Source organism: Bos taurus, chromosome 8 (genome assembly GCF_002263795.3).
Source record: "Bos taurus isolate L1 Dominette 01449 registration number 42190680 breed Hereford chromosome 8, ARS-UCD2.0, whole genome shotgun sequence".
In the NCBI taxonomy this organism is placed as follows: Eukaryota; Metazoa; Chordata; class Mammalia; order Artiodactyla; family Bovidae; genus Bos; species Bos taurus.
Window position 1 is genome coordinate 105,120,816 of NC_037335.1, and position 19,305 is coordinate 105,140,120.

Consider the following 19,305-nt stretch of genomic DNA (forward strand, 5'->3'; position numbering starts at 1 on the left):
AAACTTCAAAGTTTCTTATACCAGGAAAGATTAGAATTTTCAGACTTCATTTCATTAAAAATACTGTGCAGTTTCCAGTCCTCTAAAGACCCTCACTAAATATTAATTGAATATGAATTGAATTAAGTAGAAATCCTATTTATGACTCTTGTCCTTTTTTCCGTCAGAGGAATTTGGTGAGCAGTAATAGTTGCCTATTGCCTTTTGATAATGAAAATTTCTAGATGTCAGATATAGAGAAGGAGGGAAAGACTTGAGATGAGAGATTAGAATTGATTAGACTTGGGTTCAAATCCCAGTTGTGCCTTGAAATGTCTACGTGTCCTCAAAGGACTTATTCAAATGAGTCTTGACTTGCTTGTCTATAAACTGGAGATATTGATACTTATTTTTAGATATTATGATGTATTCTGAGAATAAAACAAATGAATATGTTAAGCTCTAAGTTAGAATCTATATTAAAGAAATCGTTCATCTATCCGTGCGAGTCATGTCAACATACTGCCGTGTCAACACATCAACATATTCAGACATCCTCATCTCTCTCTCTTTCTGCATTTAAGTACCTTATTCAAAGTCAGTGACTGTTCTAAGATTCTCTTTCTGGACTAACGTCAGGGAACCAGTGGTTCTATACCAATTCAAAGACTGTTTTTACCTTCTAAATTCTCCAGGTTTCTGAGATCATCAGTCAGTTACATGAGGGATATCATTCTACCTCTGGACTGCAGGATTCCTGAGATTTGGGACTTTTAGTGATAAAATCAGGAAAGTCCCAGATAAACCAGGATAAGTTGGTCATGCTACTTCTTAGCTTTGGCTCAACTGAAAAATAGATTCAAGGGTCCCATAGGAACAAAACTCACTTTAGAGCTCATCACATGGCAGCAAGAGCTGAGAAAAGCAAGCATATCCTAAGATTAAGTGAATCCAAAAGAAAGGGAACTTCCAGACAAGATGGAAACAGCAACATTTAGTTGCTAATGTTGAACTCTAGTTGTCCAATAGAATAACAGGGCTCACCAAAGCCAGACTCTCATGGTCTTTTTAATCAGGGGAAAAGGGATTAAAAGTTAAAGAAAACGGGGAAAATGAGTTAAAGTTAAAGGGGAAAACGAGTTAAAGAATGAAAGAGGGCCTGGCATTATTCTCTTTTTGAGATATCCCTTCACCCATCTGTAAGGAGCTAGAAAGTAGAATTCTTGGTTAGGTCATTTATGATTCTTCCAAGTTCCTGCATAAGATGAGTTGTGGTGTAAGCATGAATTGGAGACATTAGGAGACTGAGCTTGAATTCTGGCTTCCCATGATCCCCAGCTGTGTGATTTTGGACAAGTCATTTACTTTTTCAAAGTCTTAGATGTTGTAAGGAATTTAATATATAATCTATTTAAAGGAGGTTTGCAAAGTACTGCATAAACATGTTGGTTCATACTATTTAAAGCAGTAGTTCTCACCTGGGGGTAATTTCACTTTCTTCCCACTGGACTTTCAGCAACATCTGGAGGCATTTTGGGTTGTCACGCCTGCAGGAAGGCATGTCAGTGCGCTGTTGGCATCCAGGAGCCAGAGGGTAGGGATGCTACTCAGCTTCCTGCAATACACAAGGCCGCCTTTTCTCACCTCCCAGATAACTGTCCAGACTCAAGTTGCAGAGTGGAGATGCCCTCATTTAAATGTCAATCTGTACCAATTATCTTCTGCTTCAAAGTTTAAAGTGAAAGTGAAGTCACTCAGTCGTGTCCGACTCTTTGCGACCCCATGGACTGTAGCCTACCAGGCTCCTCCGTCCATGGGACTTTCCAGGCAGGAATACTGCAGTGGGTTGCCATTCCTTCTCCAGGGGATCTTCCCGACCCAGGGATCAAACCTGGGTCTCGCGCATTGTAGGCAGACACTTGACCGTCTGAGCTACTGAGCTCTAAGGCCCAAAGTTTAAAGGTGGTATCAAATAAAAACATTTAAGGATATTTTTCTTCCTACATGACCACCCAGTAACAGCCATCAGCAATTAGATCCATCTCTTATTCTCTTTAATGTCATCCATATCGGGGTGAATATATTTGATTCTTTGATCTAATGGCTTTTCAAAAGAAAACATTTGTTCATGTGCATATGTATGTGAGCTTCCTTGGTGACTCAGTGGTAAAGGATCCACCTGCTAGGGTAGGACACTTGGGTTTGATCTTTGGGTCAGGAAGATCCCCTGGAGAAGGAAATGACACCAACTCCAGTATTCTTGCCTGGAAAATCATGGACAGAGGAGCCTGCTGGTGCTAGCGTTGGTTGCTTGCTGCTGCTGCTGCTAAGTCGCTTCAGTCGTGTCCGACTCTGTGTGACCCCATAGACCGCAGCCCACCAGGCTCCGCCGTCCCTGGGATTCTCTAGGCAAGAACACTGGAGTGGGTTGCCATTTCCTTCTCCAGTTCATGAAAGTGAAAAGTGAAAGTGAAGTCTCAATCCTGTCCAACTCTTAGCGACCCCATAGAACGCAGCCTACCGGGCTCCTCCATCCATGGGATTTTCCAGGCAAGAGTACTGGAGTGGGTTGCCATTGCCTTCTCCAGTTGATTGCTTAGTCATGTCCAACTCTTTGCAACCCCATGGACTGTGGCTCACCAGGCTCCCCTGTCCACGGGATTTTCCAGTAAGAATGCCAGAAGGAGTTGTCATTTCCTTCTCCAGGGAATCTTCTTGACTCAGGGATCGATCCCAGGTCTTCCTCATTGCAAGCAGATCCTTTACCGTCTGAGCCACAGGAAAGCCCCCACTTGCCTGGGAAATCCCGTGGACAGAGAAGCCTGGTGGGCTGCAGTCCACAAGGTCACGACAGAGTCGGACACGACTTCGTGACTAAACAACAGCAATATGTGTATATGCCTATGCGTGTGTGTTCATTCTCTTTGAGTATTTTCTGGGTTTCACTATAAAATAACAACTTGTAAAACATCATAACAGGCCTACGGCTATAGAATAATGCTTTATGCTGGGGAAATGACACTGTCCATAACCTCTTACATCTCTTGCACATTTTTCAGAACTCATAGAATTTTCACTTATCTTTGATAATTTTAACTTATCCTTGACTTCCCCAGTGGCTCAGATGGTAAAGCGTCTGCCTACATGTGGGAGACCTGATATTAGATGATAATAAAATAGTATCCCCATTTAACGAGTAAACAAACTGGTATCCAGGGATTCCATGACTTTCTTAGAATCACAAAGTTATTAGTTGGTGAAGATTTCTGTGTCTCAACACTAGAAAATTTGCAGGTATTTATATGAAGCCAATATAGATATGCATTTGTGCTAAGACTGATTATTTGTTTTGGCTCAGCATTTCAGTTAAAACCAGCAAATGTTTGTTAAGTACCAACACTAAGTTTGGAGAGACCCAGATGACACAATTCCTGCCATCAAATTTTCAGAGACGAGTAAAAAATTTTATTTAAATGTTGTCTGGATATGATAATGTTAAATGAAACTGTGTTGATTTCTAACTTACTAGAAGGAACAGATGTTCAAATGAGTTTGCCTGGAAAACTGTGTCATCACATGAAAAATAATTAAAAGTTAACATAAATAATTAACTCTTTCCAACATAGCATATGTTATACACTGAAATATGCATATATACAGACATATTTTGTATTCTCAGTTGGATTTCAAGGCCCATGAAAGTAGTGACCCTTCTCATATCATATGTTGCCTAACTTATGTTTGGGCTATAATTTAAAGAAAATGCTTGCAGGGAGAGGGGTGGGCAATGGCTGAACATATTGAAAAGATAACTTAGAAAGCCAAGGAAGAACTACATGAATAAAGTAATAATTATATTTAAAGTGTGTGATGGATTATGATTTTAAGGATTTTCTAAGATTAAATGTCACTCTTCCAAATAAGTAGGATGCTCTTTACTGCATTGAATGTATGTATTCTCATTTACAAATTAAATTATCTGTCAACATAGAATGGAGAAGAGCCAGACAAGACAGGCTTGGATTCCAACCCTGTACTTGGAACTTCCCTCACATTTCTCCTGGGACACCAGAGTAGACTCTTCTCTTTGCCTCACTTATAGGACAGAGTTGTTGTGAAAATCTAATAAGAACTCCTCTGTTCACGCTTAGCCATTGAGCTGACCATGTAGTATCCTAAATTGACCTACGTCTCATCCAATTGCCAGTACATTGAGTTCTCCAAGAACTGATGAACTCATCCATCAAGAGCATAACCAACTGAGCTGAAAAGCAATTTTAAACAAGCATCTCTTTAAGAAGGAGATGTAGAAGGAGAAGGCTGGTGGGAAGAGGGGTAAGGGGAGATAAAAACAGACCAGGAAAGGGAGAGGAAACCCCTCCAGTTCTTTGACCCCTCTCCTTTCTCCCTATCAGTCATGCCTAGGCTTTACTTCCTCCCCATAGCTTTGATTCTTGATGCCTACTTTAAAGGATTCCTTTGTCCATAAACTATTTTCATTTCCTTCACCGTGGAACATTCACTGGCCTCTCTGGAAAAACTCTCCTGCACACATCCAAAGATCTTCCTTATTAGCGTTGCCTCTGAATACGACTGCTAAACCCCGGAAGAAGGAATGATTGCCCAGTGCTGAGGGTTGAACCTACAATAAATTTATAGTCCCAAACTCCCCTTGAGCCCTCGACACTGAAAGCATTCTTTCATGTTTCCAATTCGCACTGCTCCTCTCAGGCTCTCTCCTTTGCAACTGTCTCACCACCTCCTTTTGGGTCTGGGAGTTCCATCAATTCTTTCTTTGCTCTCCACAGATAAACCCCCCTTTATAATAGGAGCCAGCACTGGGGAATTCCTTCAACATTCTCACACAAGTCTTCAAGATAAGCTGCCTATTCATCCTCTGTTCCTCCTATCACACAAAACATTCATTTATGTCTCTCCCTTACTATCTAAAGATAATTCCTTCATCAGAGTTCTGGTGAACTCCAGAACTTTGAGCAATCACCTCCCTATTATGTGTCAGCAACCTCAGCCCTCTTGCTCCCATGAACTGCTCCCATCAGCAGTAGAGTTCAGTTCACTCATGTTAAGATATTTAAATTTCTCTCAGATTAACAAGTTACAAAGAAGACTAAATCTAGGTCTCTTTTCAAATACTAACATATTTTTTTCTTTTCTTTGCAACCAAACTTCTATAAAAGTTGTCTATACTTCTAATCTCTCCCTTTCTCTTCCTCCATTTTCAGTTCTACACATTATACCATCTACCTTCCTTCCCGTCATTCATTTCTCATCTGAATGACATGCCAATGTGTAATTTGCAATTCATGAATACTGGCTGATGAATCAAACTTGCTTTGCCCCACCTCTCCACTATCTAATTATCCAGTTCATCAACAACTTCACTGCTGATGAATCCCGTAAACGTTTCTCATTCCTCATATGGTCATTCACAGCTTATGATATTGCTGTCACCGTGTCTCCTGACATCCTCTTCTCTTTCTGTAATAGCTCTATTCTGATACAATTCCTGCATCATAAAATTTACCTTTTAAAAGTACAATTCAGTGTTTTTTAAATATATTTGCAGAGTTATGTAACAGTAGCCACTATCTCGGAGAAGGCAATGGCACCCCACTCCAATACTCTTGCCTGGAAAATCCCATAGACGAGGAGTCTGGTGGGCTGCAGTCCATGGGGTCGCAAAGAGTCAAACACAACTGAGCGACTTCTCTTTCACTTTTCACTTTCATGCATTGGAGAAGGAAATGGCAACCCACTCCAGTGTTCTTGCCTGGAGAATCCCAGGGATGGAGGAGCCTGGTGGGCTGACGTTTATGGGGTCACACAGAGTCGGACACGACTGAAGCGACTTAGCAGCAGCAGCAGCAGCAGCCACTATCTAATTACTGAACATTTACATCACTTCAAAGAAATTTCATATCCTGTAGCAGTCATTTCTAATTCCCTTCCCCTACCCAGTCCCAGTCAACCACTAAGCTACTTTATTTTACTTTTTTTTTTGGTCTATTCTGGATATTTTAAGTAAGTGTAACTATTCAATGTGATATTTGGTTACTGGCTCCTTCTACATAAAATAATACTTTCAAGGCTAATTCATGCTGTAGCATTTCAGTATATCATTCTTTTGTGGCTAAATAATGTTCTGTTATATGGATATACCACATTTTGCTTATTCATTTATCTGTTGATGGATATTTGTTTTGGCTACTTTTTTGGCTGCTATGTATAATTATGCTGTGAATATTTGTGTACAAGTTTTTATGTGGGAATATATTTTCATTTTTCTTGGGTATATTCCTAAGAGATAAATGTGCATTCAGATATTTTGCCTGTAAGTTATGTTATCTGTCTTTTTACTATTGAGTTGTAATAAATTTTTATTTATTTTGGATGTAAGTCCTTTATCATAAAAATAATTTTAAAATATTTTCTCCTATTATGTGGATTGTCTTTTCACTTTCTTGATGATGCCCTTGAAGCAAAAAGGTTTTAAACTAGATAAAGTCCAGTTTATCTACTTATTCTCTTTTCATTTATACTTTTGGTGTCATATCTAAGAAAGGTTTGTTTAATTCTAAGGTATAAATATTTAATACTATGTTTACTTTTAAGAATTCTCTAGTTTACTTTCTGATATTCAAGTCTATGATCCAGTTGAGTTAATTTTTTCATATTGTGAGGGGTCCAACTTCTTTCTTCTCCTTGTGACAACAAATAGTTGTCACAGCACTATTTGTTGAAAAGACTATTCTTTTCTTGTGGTTTGTCTGAGCAATCTTATCAACAATTAATTAACTGCAAATATAAGGATTTATTTCTAGGCATTCAATTACTATAATAAATGAAATTATTTTCTTAATTTTCTTTTTGAAATGTTGATTGTTAGTGTATAGAATACAATTGATTTTTTTGCATATTGATCCTGTATCCTGTAGCTTTGCTGAACTTACTTATTAGTTTTAATACTTGTTTGTGGATTCCTTGTGTGTGTGTGTGTTAGTCACTCAGTCGGGTCTGACTCTTTGCAACCCCATGGACTGTAGCCCACCAGGCTCCTCTGTCCACGTGATTCTCCAGGCAAGAACACTGGCGTGGGTCGCCATTTCCTTCTCCAGGATTCCTTAGAATTTTCTATATAAATAATCATGTCATCCACAAATAGAGATAGTTTCATTTTATTCTTTCTAGTTTGGATGACTTTTTTTTCCTTTTTTGACCAACTGACCTAATTAGGACCTAGAGCAACAGATAGAAATAGTGAGAAGGAGCGTCCTTGTTTCTGATCCTAAGATTTCAGTATTTCACTATTAAGCATGGTATTAGCCATGGATTTTTCTGAAATGCATTTTAATGTTGAAAAGTTTCTTTCTATCTATAGTTTTTGAGTTGTTTTATGATGAAAGAGTATCGAATTTTGTCCAGTCATTTTAAAGTTTGTACTGAAATGATAACATGGTTTTTGTCCTTTATTAGTATGGTATGTTATCTTGATTGGTTTTTTAGAAATTAAAACAACCTATATTTCTGGAGCCTTTTGTTGTTCAGTCACTAAGTCATGTCTCTTGTGACCCCGTGGACTGCAGCACCCCAGGCTTCCCTCTCCTTCACTGTCCCCCAGAGTTTGCTCAGATTCATGTCCATTGAGTTGCTCATCCTCTGCCACCCTCTTCTCCTTTTTGCTTTCAGCCTTTCCCAGCATCAGGGTCTTTTCCAATGAGTCGGCTGTCTTTAGGTCAGGTCACATAAAGACAAGCCCTGTGAATGGGTATTCCAGGGAGCTTCCAAACAAATCAAATAGTATTAATTCTCTGAGAATGGGGCTTTTGGGAGATTCCTAAACTCTGACTTTTCTAGATTGTGCATTTCACAGCCACCTTGATTATGAGTCTGTTGGTTTTCATGGCTATGGTTTGGGAAGGAAAAAGATAGCTATATGGCACGTTAAAATGCCACAAAGCTGCTTACTATTGTTACTGAGGTTCAGCTGCTTTCCTTCAACAAAAACTCTTCAGATTATTGCAAGCTTTTGGTTAATATCTAGCATTCTGCAAAGGTTGGTTTTGACAATTGTTTCAGCGTTCTCCTTGCTTGGATGTAGGAGTGGATTTTCAGAGGTCTCTGCCTTGCCATTCTGGAAGTACTCCTTTTTATAATTTCCTCGTATCTCTCTGGCTTCTCTAAGGAACTTTGAAGGCATTCTTCTTAATATACCTGACCCATTACTATTTGTTTCTTTTTTAGAGTTCTGTATTGGATTCTCCTTCCTGCTCTCACATCTTCCATCACTTCCTCAGATGTCCTGAGCCATTGCTATGGTTTCACTAGCATCACCATGCTGGCAGCTTCACATTCTTAACCCCAACTCCAATACTTGTACTGAGTATTATAGCACCCCCATGCCTCTAGCTTTCTATCAATATGTTTTGGAAGGCCTATAGACATCTCAAACCCAATCTATCCCAACTAAATATATCGTTAACCATTTTCTCCCACCTCATCTCTGTTACGACTACAGACACAGCCAAGAAAACCAACAGTCACCCTTGACACGTTCCTTTATTTAACCCCTCCAGCAAATCAAATGACCTTTTTATCTGGCCATCCCATTTACATGCTTCTTGGTCATGTTACCTCCTTTCTGGCTCCTTGTTGCCTTTAGAATTGAATCCGAGTGCCTTCCTGGGGTCTACAGAGAACTTCAGGATTTGGAATTCTGTCATCCTCTCTAGTATAATTTCTCCCTATTCTCCCAGGCAGCTTACATTTTTCTCCCATTGTATTTTACACAGGCTATTGCAAGAGAAATCCTGTGTGTTTTCACTAATTCTCACTTTTTTTTTTTTTTTCTTATGCTACCTTGAGTTGAATTCTGTTACTTGCAATCAGAGTATCTTAAATAATGTGCTAAGCTTCTCATTGTAGCTACAGCATGTCACCTAGCTTTACTTGTTCTTCGAACTTCACTCATCAATGTATCTACCCTCTTACTCAGCTGATCAGATTGCTCTGATACCCAGTGTTGGCCATGCTTTTCCGGTCCATCTTCCTGACAGATTTTACCAGCAAAACTCTTTAATCTCTGCTTATAGAATGCTGAGAGATTAGTACCACCCATTATTTCAACCCCTGAAGAGACAGTTTCTCTCTGTTTCTCTTTTTTTCTTCTCTCCTCTCAAATAGAATTCCCCTTCTCATTGCTTATCTCAGGAGAGGGGGAAAATATGAATATTTACTAGCTAAAATGTATATCTAGTATATGAAATATATTGTCCTTGAGGCAAAACCCTTTTGGGTACTTTGATCTCTTCTGCATCTAATAGATTATATAACCGCTTTGAAAATTTTAGAATCAAGTAGAATGGTTATTCTTTATTCTACCTCTGGGGGAGTTTAGATCCTGGGTTCCTTCTTTGTTTAAATCCATGTGAAGCGGTCATGGGGGCATCTCAAGATGTAACACACGGTGAGTCTGGGTCTGACCAGCATGGGCTGTAACCTTCTTTTCCTTTTACTTGCTGATTTCTGACCTTGATACAGTTCTCCAACCACTTAATCTCAGTTTCTTCTTCTTCTTTATTTTTTTTTTTAATATATATAAAATGGGGGCAATTCAGTCCAAATTCCAAATGATTGGTAGAGCTAATTGTGTGAATGGATGTGAAAAGTCCAGCCCTGGATCTTGTCAATGGTAGCCACTCAATAGATGGCTGTTCAGCTTACTAGCATTAACATGACTACCCAGCCTGCACCCTCTGTTCTGTTAACAGATTTCAGCCCTCTAATCTTTTGTTTCTTCATCCTAATCCTTCATTTCCTCTGACTGTTCCTTTTTGGTTCCGAGCAAACAGGCCACTCGTATCTGGATCTGGCAGACTCTGAAATCTCTGCTTGGCTTTGTCAGGCAAGTTCAGGCATGTACAGACATGTCCACAAGTTTCTCAGAAGGTTGACTTTGCCAAAGCCAGAGCATCACTCCCCCTCCCTTCCCACTGGGTTCGGTGCTCCAAGCCATTGGACATCATGTTGTGCTTTCGAAACTCCAATATTTACACAGAGTCTGTGTCTCTGATTTACCCAGTGTCCAGCTGCTGATACTTATCTTGAAATTTCTAAGTGCAAGACTGCAATCAAAGTGTCAGGGCACAGAAATGAACAAATAAAGATGTTTGGGGACTGCCTCCTTTTCTCATGCGATTTGCAAATTTTTCTTGGCTTGCATAACCAGAGGTGTCTGGGACCCTGGGCCCCTTCATTCCTTGGCCCAGTGGTACAGCACATGGCAATGTTACAAATACAGGAGCTGGATATGCAGGAGGGGGCCTCAGCCCTGCTAGGAAAGCGTCCACCTCTGTGCCTCCCAGACAGCGTTGACGCATTCAGACAAGCTGGGCAAAGAACGTACAGTCTACATTCCCTGGCCTTTGAAGGGAAGATGTTGCAATGTACAGGCACTTGGAGTGTTTGCCTAATTCATCAAAACATTCACATTTGCTAGTAATACAATGCATCTATGATGAGAAGGACCCAGGGGGAGCTCTGTGGATTCAGGGTAGAATGGCTCATGTCTCTTAATTTCTACCATTCGGCGCAGCTTTGAAGCAGCCTTCCCTTCATTCAAGAAAGTGTTGCAGTGTTGTTTAAAAGGCATGGGGCTTTGGAACCAGATGGATCTGTGGCTCAGACGTGCTAGTTGTGGGATCTTGGGCAAGATACGCTTCCTAAATTCTCTTCTCTCATCTGGAAAGTAAAGGCAGTGAAGCTAAACTCAGAGCTTTTATGATGATGCTTTGAGATAATGTGTAGCGCTTTACCGGGGAGCAGACACAGCGAGTGCTATTAATGCGTTTATCATTCACTTGCTTTTTTAAGTACCTACCATGTACCAAGCACTCTGCTGGGCCCAAAGCTTTCTTCTTCCACCTTAGAGATGACTGAAAATCTGAATGACAGTTGGGAAACAAGGGGAAACATATTTCAAAAGAGAAAAAGAAGACTTGAGTTTCATGCCAGTATCACCTCTGACTAATCTCCATGGTCTTAGACGAAAGACCTCTCTGTAAACCTCAGTTTCCTCTGCTGTAAAGCAAATTGATTATTACTATTCAGAAAGCCAATGGAACAATGTAATAACAACAACAACAACATTATTATTATAACTAGTGTTAATACAGAGCTTATTAGTTTCCTTCCTAAGCAATTTTAATTCACTGCTTTATTTGAACATTACAGTATCTCTGGGAAGACTTATTATACAGCTTTTACAAATGGAAGGACCAAGGGACACAGGATTTAAATGGCTTGTCCACAGCTAGCAATCAGAAAGCAGCCGGTCTGGCTCCACAGTCTTTTCTTTCAGTCATCATATTTTGTATTAGGTAGACTCTAAAACCTTTATAAATTTGGAGATTTATTATTACCACTCTGGAAAAGTCTACCTAGTGAACTACATTTTGCTTCTGTCATTGCAGGATCCAACATGCTTCTTCTCAAAGAAACTGAGACAATTGCTCTACAGTGTATTTTCACCAACATGTTTACACATAGAAACACTGAAATAGTTTACAGTCAACATATACACACAGAGCTACCATCTAGATTCTGCAACAAGCGTTTTACTATACTTGCCTTATCACGTACGTATCTAGCCGTCTGTAGACCTCCCCCTCTGTCAGTCCATCTGGCTCCTGATACATTTTCAAACGATTTGTAGTCATCACCGCAACCTTACTCAACTTCTCCAGTATGCATAGCATTATTCAAAACTTAATACGCTTTATGACTTTTCTTTTCCAAAATGTGTTTTAGGTTCCATATCTGGGATGGCTATTCAGGAACCTGAGAAAATCATTAAACTAACATCAAACCGTGGGATAGTTTCCTTTTCACAATATGATTGCATTGCTGTTGTTGTTGTGACAGCTCTCGTTGATTTGCACACCTGCATTTGTAACACTAAGGGCCAGTCTGCTCTGGGGCTGCTTTCTTCCCTGCTCAGACCTTCCACTTCATCCCAGACATAATGACTCCTGCTCAGTTTTTCCCACTCCCACCCTCACCCTCTTGTGCCCAAATCCAACCACAGTTTGCTCTCTGCCAGACCTCCATATATCCAGTGGCATTCCAGTGCTGCCACAGCATTCCGCATGGAATCCAAGTATCTGTCTGACCCAGCCAATTATTACAATAACACCTTATATTTAGTTAGTGCTGGTTCATTATTTCATTCAGTAAGTATTTATCAAAAGCCGATTTAACCAGGTGACCAGGAGAGGGAGAAGCAGAGAGTGGACCGTGGGCACAGAGGAACAGAGGAATTAAATCAATCAGCATACAGTTATTGCATGACTTCTGTGTACCCAGAATCACCATCAAGGAGTTTATCATCAAGTTGAAGGAAGAAAAAACAAAAGCTCAAGAAATAATTGGAGACCAGCCATAGATGGAGAAGCAAGCAAAAGGTGTAAGCAGTCATGTATGTCTTTGAGTGTGAATATCTGCCAAAGAGATGTAGAATAAGGATTTGGGATTTCTGGAGAGAAATGAGGCTGTAAATACATACTGGGTACACCCTGGGCCATGCACTATTGGAGGGACAAAAGAAGGCTTTTTTGAATAGGGATAAGAATTGTGTTGGGCAATTGTTAACATATCTTAGAATGTGTAGAGGAGTTGAATGATAATGTCAAATACTTAGAGCTGGAAGGACTTGCCACAAGGATAGATTCTATGGAATTAAAAGATGGCCATGTGGCAGCACCGAGACTGCTTCAAGAACTGTCAGGGCTGAAATTGTTAGGCAACATTCTAGAAGTGCTAAAGACAAAGCTGAGGGCTGTCGTTGAACCTGGCCCTTGATTGGCACTGCCTTTAGCACGCATGATTGCTTTGAGTAATAATTTTTAAAAGAAAGAATAAAGCATTCTTTAGGGCAAATTAATTTTTTGAATTTATGTGTGCTTTCTTTCAGCAAGTTAAAAACCTACCTCATTTCACCAATCCCAGACACACAACTTGGAGAGCAGAGTGCAGACTGGATTTTGTGTGTGTATTAAAGTTGCTCAGTCATGTCCAACTCTTTACTACCCCATGGACTATAGAGTCCATGAATTCTCCTGGCAAGAATACTGGAGTGGGTTGCCCTTCCCTTCTCCAGGGGATCTTCCTAACCTGGCGATCAAAGCCGGGTCTCCCACATTGCAGACGGATTCTTTCCCACTGAGCCACCAGGGAAACCCACTTAGATTTTGGCTCCCACTAACACTCACCTTCTCAGCCATGATAGCCCTGTCCATATTTCCAAACAACATGACTAGGAGAGAAGAGAGAGAAATTTATCTTGATACACCAGAAAAGTGGGCTTCCCTGGTGGCTCAGTGGTAAAGAATCCACCTGCCAAGTGGGAGATGAGGGTTCAATTCCTGGGTCAGGAAGATCCCCTGGAGAAAGAAATGGCAACCCACTCCAGAATTCTTGCCCAGGAAATCCCATGGGCAGAGGAGCCTGGTGGGCTACAGTCCATGGGGTTGTGAAGAGTCGGACATGACTGAGCAACTACACAGAAACAAAACAATATCACCACTGAAAAGAGTCAGTGGGTCCCATCAGGGGTATTCAGGGAGTGCAAATGTCTCTCTGGGTGGTTGTGGAGTGAGATGAAGATATTGCAAAACCTCCAGTGCCCTCTCCATCTCCAGCATTTGGGGGCTGAGACTGTACTCTATGGTGACCTCAGTTCTCCCCACATTACACTATCCTTTGTAAATAAACAGGGTCACATTAATCCCTCCATTCAGTTCAGTCACTCAGTCATGTCAGATTCTTTGCGACCCTATGGGCTGCAGCACACCAGGCTTCCCTGTCAATCACCAACTCCCAGAGCTTGCTGAAATTCATGTCCATCGAGTCAGAGATGCCATCCAAATATCTCATCCTCTGTCATCCCCTTTTCCTTCTGCCTTCCATCTTTCCCAGCATCAGGGTCTTTTCCAATGAGCTGGCTCTTTGCCTCAAGTGGCCAAAGTATTGGCGCTTCAGCTTCAGCATCAGTCCTTCCAGTGAATATTCAGGACTGATTTCCTTTAGGATGCACTGCTTGGATCTCCTTGCAGTCCAAGAGACTCTCAAGAGACTTCTCCAACACCACAGTTCAAAAGCATCAATTCTTTGGCATTCAGCATTCTTTTGGCCCAACTCTCACATCTATACATGACTACTAGCTTTGACTAGACAGACCTTTGTCAGTAAAGTGTCACCATGCCTTCCTGTAATTTCCCAGCACCCCCTCTTTTATGTTGGAAATTGATAAGTCCACTTGGAAAGGGACTCAGCACTTCCAAGTGTTCTGTTGTACGAGCGTGGTCCTGGGGCTGGAACGTCCAGATGCTCTGCATTTTCAGGCATCTTTAAAATGCCCAGATTTAACTATGATCTCCCCCAGAGTGATGAAGAGCATATTTGCACCCATTCTGTGCCATGTTTCATCTCCTGGGCACTGCGGATGCCCTCTTTGTACTTTTGTGCCTCCCAAAATCCTTGAATAAATAGCTCCTTCAATTTTAGTCCCTGGACCATGCCAGACACATCATAGGCACCGAGTTGTTCTCACCATTCCTCTTTCCCTGCAGCCTTCCCCATTCCACCCCCTCTAACGAGTGCAAACTACACATATAAATAAACATGCACCCAGCCAGCTCTCCAGACATGTATGAATCCCAGTGTCAGTCTCAGCTTGGGCTCATATTGCTACATAGTAAATCTATCATGAGTATTTGTGAAATCCTCAGAGGATGTCCAACTGAACTGAGTTCTTGGGATACATTTTAGATGGCAAATCATTGGACCCTGCTGTGTGGAAATGCAGTCAAATAAGGACAAGTTTACTTTTGAAACATAACTTTGAGGGGTTTTTTTTGGTTGTTGTTGTACAAAATAAAGCAGTCTCATTTTAAACATTTAAAAATACAAACAAACATGAAAGAAAAATAATGACTGAAAAGTCCCACTATCCAAGACAAGATATCTGCTAATTATTGATTTGTATCATTCCAGGACTTCCCATAATTTTTTTTTAACTAGGTCAGAAGTTTGAGACGTACAAGTTATTTCTAACATTTTGCCATTGCCAATCATGAACGCTCTTATAATGGTATCTTTGTGGAGATCCCTGATTATTACCTTAGAATAAATTTCCAGAAGTGAAATTAGTGCCACAGACCTCTGCGGTAGGTCATCTGGCAAGTTATGCCAGCTTTGACATCAAATGTATCCCAAATCCCAGAACTGTTCATCAATTCCACCTCTACTATTTCACTCCATGCCCCCGTACAGCTTGTCCCCTTTCCCCTAATCCATGACCCTAGAACAGACCCCTTAGTGAACCACTGTGGTTCACCTGCCCCTAATCCACCAGCCTAGTCTGTCTGCCCCTGGTCCATCTCCCTAGAACAGCTCCCCCTAGTGCATCGCTCTAGCTGACCTTCCCCCAGATCCATCACCCTAGTCTGTCCCTCCTTGGTCCATTACCCTAGAACATCTCCCCTAGTCCATCCCCCTCAATTTTATTCCCCTCCGTTCCATCAACCTGGTCTATCTCCTCCTTAGTCCATCATTCCAGAGGATCTCCCCCTAATTCATCCCCCCAGTCCCCCTGCCCCCTAATCCATCATCCTTGTCCATCTTCCCCGAGTCCATGCCCCCCACAATCCAGCACCCTCATCTGTCTCTCCCTAGTCCGTCTCCCCAGAACATCCCTTCTTGTCCATCACCCTAGTCTCTTTTTTCCTCTTTACTGCTATAGTTTGATACTTGGTTTCCCAGTTTCTACTTTGAGCAATTTAGATTTTCCCCCACAGAATAAGACATCTTATAAATGTAAAGGCAGATCATGTTAATCTCCTACACCTAGAGCACTTGGGATCAAGTCCCTATCATGGCTTTCAAAGCTTCAAAGTTCTCAAGGTCTCTGTCTTACCTGTTTCTACAGGGTCCTACCTGTGTCTCCAGCTGCTCCTTGCTACCCTGTCCCCACAGACACAGTCCTCTCCAGCTTAACTGGCCCTCCCACCATTCCCTGAATGCAACATTCCTGCCTCAAGACTCTTTTCTCTTTCAGAAACTCTTCATCCAGATCTTTCTAGGAGCCTCTCCATTAATTCACTCCAAAATAGTTTACCACCCATCACTCTCTTTCCTCCCGCACTTCCAGACTCACCCTGTCAACGCCCTGCTTTATTTTCACCACAGCATAAGTCCTCTTATCATAGTATAAATGTACTTTCCTATCATCCTACACTAGAATTTTTAGTTTCATAAATCCTTCATCACCGTGCTCCAAAAAACTAGAAATACCTGCCTTCCTAGATGTTCAATAATAAACATGAATTGACTGTATAGATGAAAGAATGAATGTATTCTTCTATTCAAGTGTATGCAGCAAGTTAAAGCTTTGGATGCCTGTTGCCAGAATGGCCTTCAAAAAAACAGTATATCTTACCTCTGCTCTCACTAGCTGAAAATTAAAGGGGATAGTTTTAGCTTGATGTACCCAGATTACTTTCATATTTATTTTCTTAACATCTCCATGAAATAATGTTCTTAAAAGTGTTATTGGTTACGAAAGAAGTATGTCAGATATTACATCTCACTATAACTTTCCCTAGAAAATGACTCAAAATAAGTGTAATATAAAACTCTCTGAAGAATAAGCAGATTTTCCCCCATAATTAAACTTCCTTCTTTATGCTTGTAAAGTATTTGTGCATAAAGGGGGCAAATGAAAAGTGAAAAGGGTCGAAGTGGGTAAAGCTTAAGAGAGTCTGTTATATAAGAAAACTCTTGCTCTCTAGAATCAGACCTCAGTTCAGTTCAGTCGCTCAGCAATGTCTGACTCTTTGCAACCCCATGAATCGCAGCACGCCAGGCCTCCCTATCCATCACCAACTCCTGGAGTTCACTGAGACTCACGTCCATGGAGTCAGTGATGCCATCCAGCCATCTCATCCTCTGTTGTCCCCTTCTCCTCCTGCCCCCAATCCCTCCCAGCATCAGAGTCTTTTCCAATGAGTCAACTCTTCACATGAGGTGGCCAAAGTACTGGAGTTTCAGCTTTAGCATCATTCCTTCCAAAGAAATCCCAGGGCTGATCTCCTTCAGAATGGACTGGTTGGATATCATTGCACCCCAAGGGACTCTCAAGAGTCTTCTCCAATACCACAGTTCAAAAGCATCAATTCTTCAGCATTCAGCTTTCTTCACAGTCCAACTCTCACATCCATACATGACCACAGGAAAAACCATAGCCTTGACTAGACGGACCTTTGTTGGCAAAGGAATGTCTCTGCTTTTGAATATGCTATCTAGGTTGATCATAACTTTCCTTCCAAGGAGTAAGCATCTTTTATTTTCATGGCTGCAGTCACCATCTGCAGTGATTTTGAAGCCCCCAAAAATAAAGTCTGACACTGTTTCCACTGTTTCCCCATCTATTTCCCGTGAAGTGATGGGACCGGATGCCATGATCTTCGTTTTCTGAATGTTGAGCTTTAAGCCAACTTTTTCACTCTCCACTTTCACCTTCATCAAGAGGCTTTTTAGTTCCTCTTCACTTTCTGCCATAAGGGTGGTGTCATCTGCATATCTGAGGTTATTGCTATTTCTCCTGGCAATCTTGATTCCAGCTTGTGCTTCTTCCAGCCCAGCGTTTCTCATGATGTACTCTGCATATAAGTTAAATAAGCAGGGTGATGATATACAGCCTTGACGTACTCCTTTTCCTATTTGGAACCAGTCTATTGTTCCACGTCCAGTTCTAATTGTTGCTTCCTGGCCTGCATACAGATTTCTCAAAAGGCAGGTCAGGTGGTCTGGTATTCCCATCTCTTGAAGAATTTTCCACAGTTTATTGTGATCCACGCAGTCAAAGGCTTTGGCATAGTCAATAAAGCAGAAACAGATGTTTTTCTGGAACTCTCTTGCTTTTTCGATGATCCAGCGGATGTTGGCAATTTGATCTCTGGTTCCTCTGCCTTTTCTAAAACCAGTTTGAACATCAGGAAGTTCATGGTTCACATATTGCTGAAGCCTGGCTTGGAGAATTTTGAGTATTACTTTACTAGCATGTGAGATGAGTGCAATTGTGTGGTAGTTTGAGCATTCTTTGGCATTGCCTTTCTTTGGAATTGGAATGAAAACTGACCTTTTCCAGTCCTGTGGCCACTGCTGAGTTTTCCAGATTTGCTGGCGTATTGAGGGCAACACTTTCACAGCATCATCTTTCAGGATTTGAAATAGCCCAACTGGAATTCCATCACCTCCACTAGCTATGTTCGTCGTGATGCTTTCTAAGGCCCACTTGACTTCACATTCCAGGATGTCTGGCTCTAGGTGAGTGATCACACCATCATGATAATCTTGGTTGTGAAGATCTTTTTTGTACAGTTCTTCTGTGTAGTCTTGCCACCTCTTCTTAATATCTTCTGCTTCTATTAGGTCCATACAATTTCTGTCCTTTATCGAGCCCATCTTTGCATGAAATGTTCCCTTGGCATCTCTAATTTTCTTGAAGAGATCTCTAGTCTTTCCCATTCTGTTGTTTTCCTCTATTTCTTTGCATTGGTCGCTGAGGAAGACTTTCTTATCTCTTCTTGCTATTCTTTGGAACTCTGCATTCAGATGTTTATATCTTTCCTCTTCTCCTTTGCTTTTGACTTCTCTTCTTTTCACAGCTATTTGTAAGGCCTTCCCAGACAGCCATTTTGCTTTTTGCATTTCTTTTCCAAGGGGGTGGTCTTGATCCCTATCTCCTGTACAATGTCACGAACCTCATTCCATAGTTTATCAGGCACTCTATCTATCAGATCTAGGCCCTTAAATCTATTTCTCACTTCCACTGTATAATCATAAGGGATTTGATTTAGGTCATACCTGAATGGTCTAGTGGTTTTCCCTACTTTCTTCAATTTAAGTCTGAATTTGACAATAAGGAGTTCATGATCTGAGCCACAGTCAGCCCCTGGTCTTGTTTTTGCTCCCTGTATAGAGCTTCTCCATCTTTGACCGCAAAGAATATAATCAATCTGATTTCGGTGTTGACCATCTGGTGATGTCCATGTATAGAGTCTTCTCTTGTGTTGTTGGAAGAGGGTGTTTGTTATGACCAGTGCATTTTCTTGGCAAAACTCTATTAGTCTTTGCCCTGCTTCATTCCGTATTCCAAGGCCAAATTTGCCTGTTACTCCAGGTGTTTCTTGACTTCCTACTTTTGCATTCCAGTCCCCTATAATGAAAAGGACATCTTTTTGGGTGTTA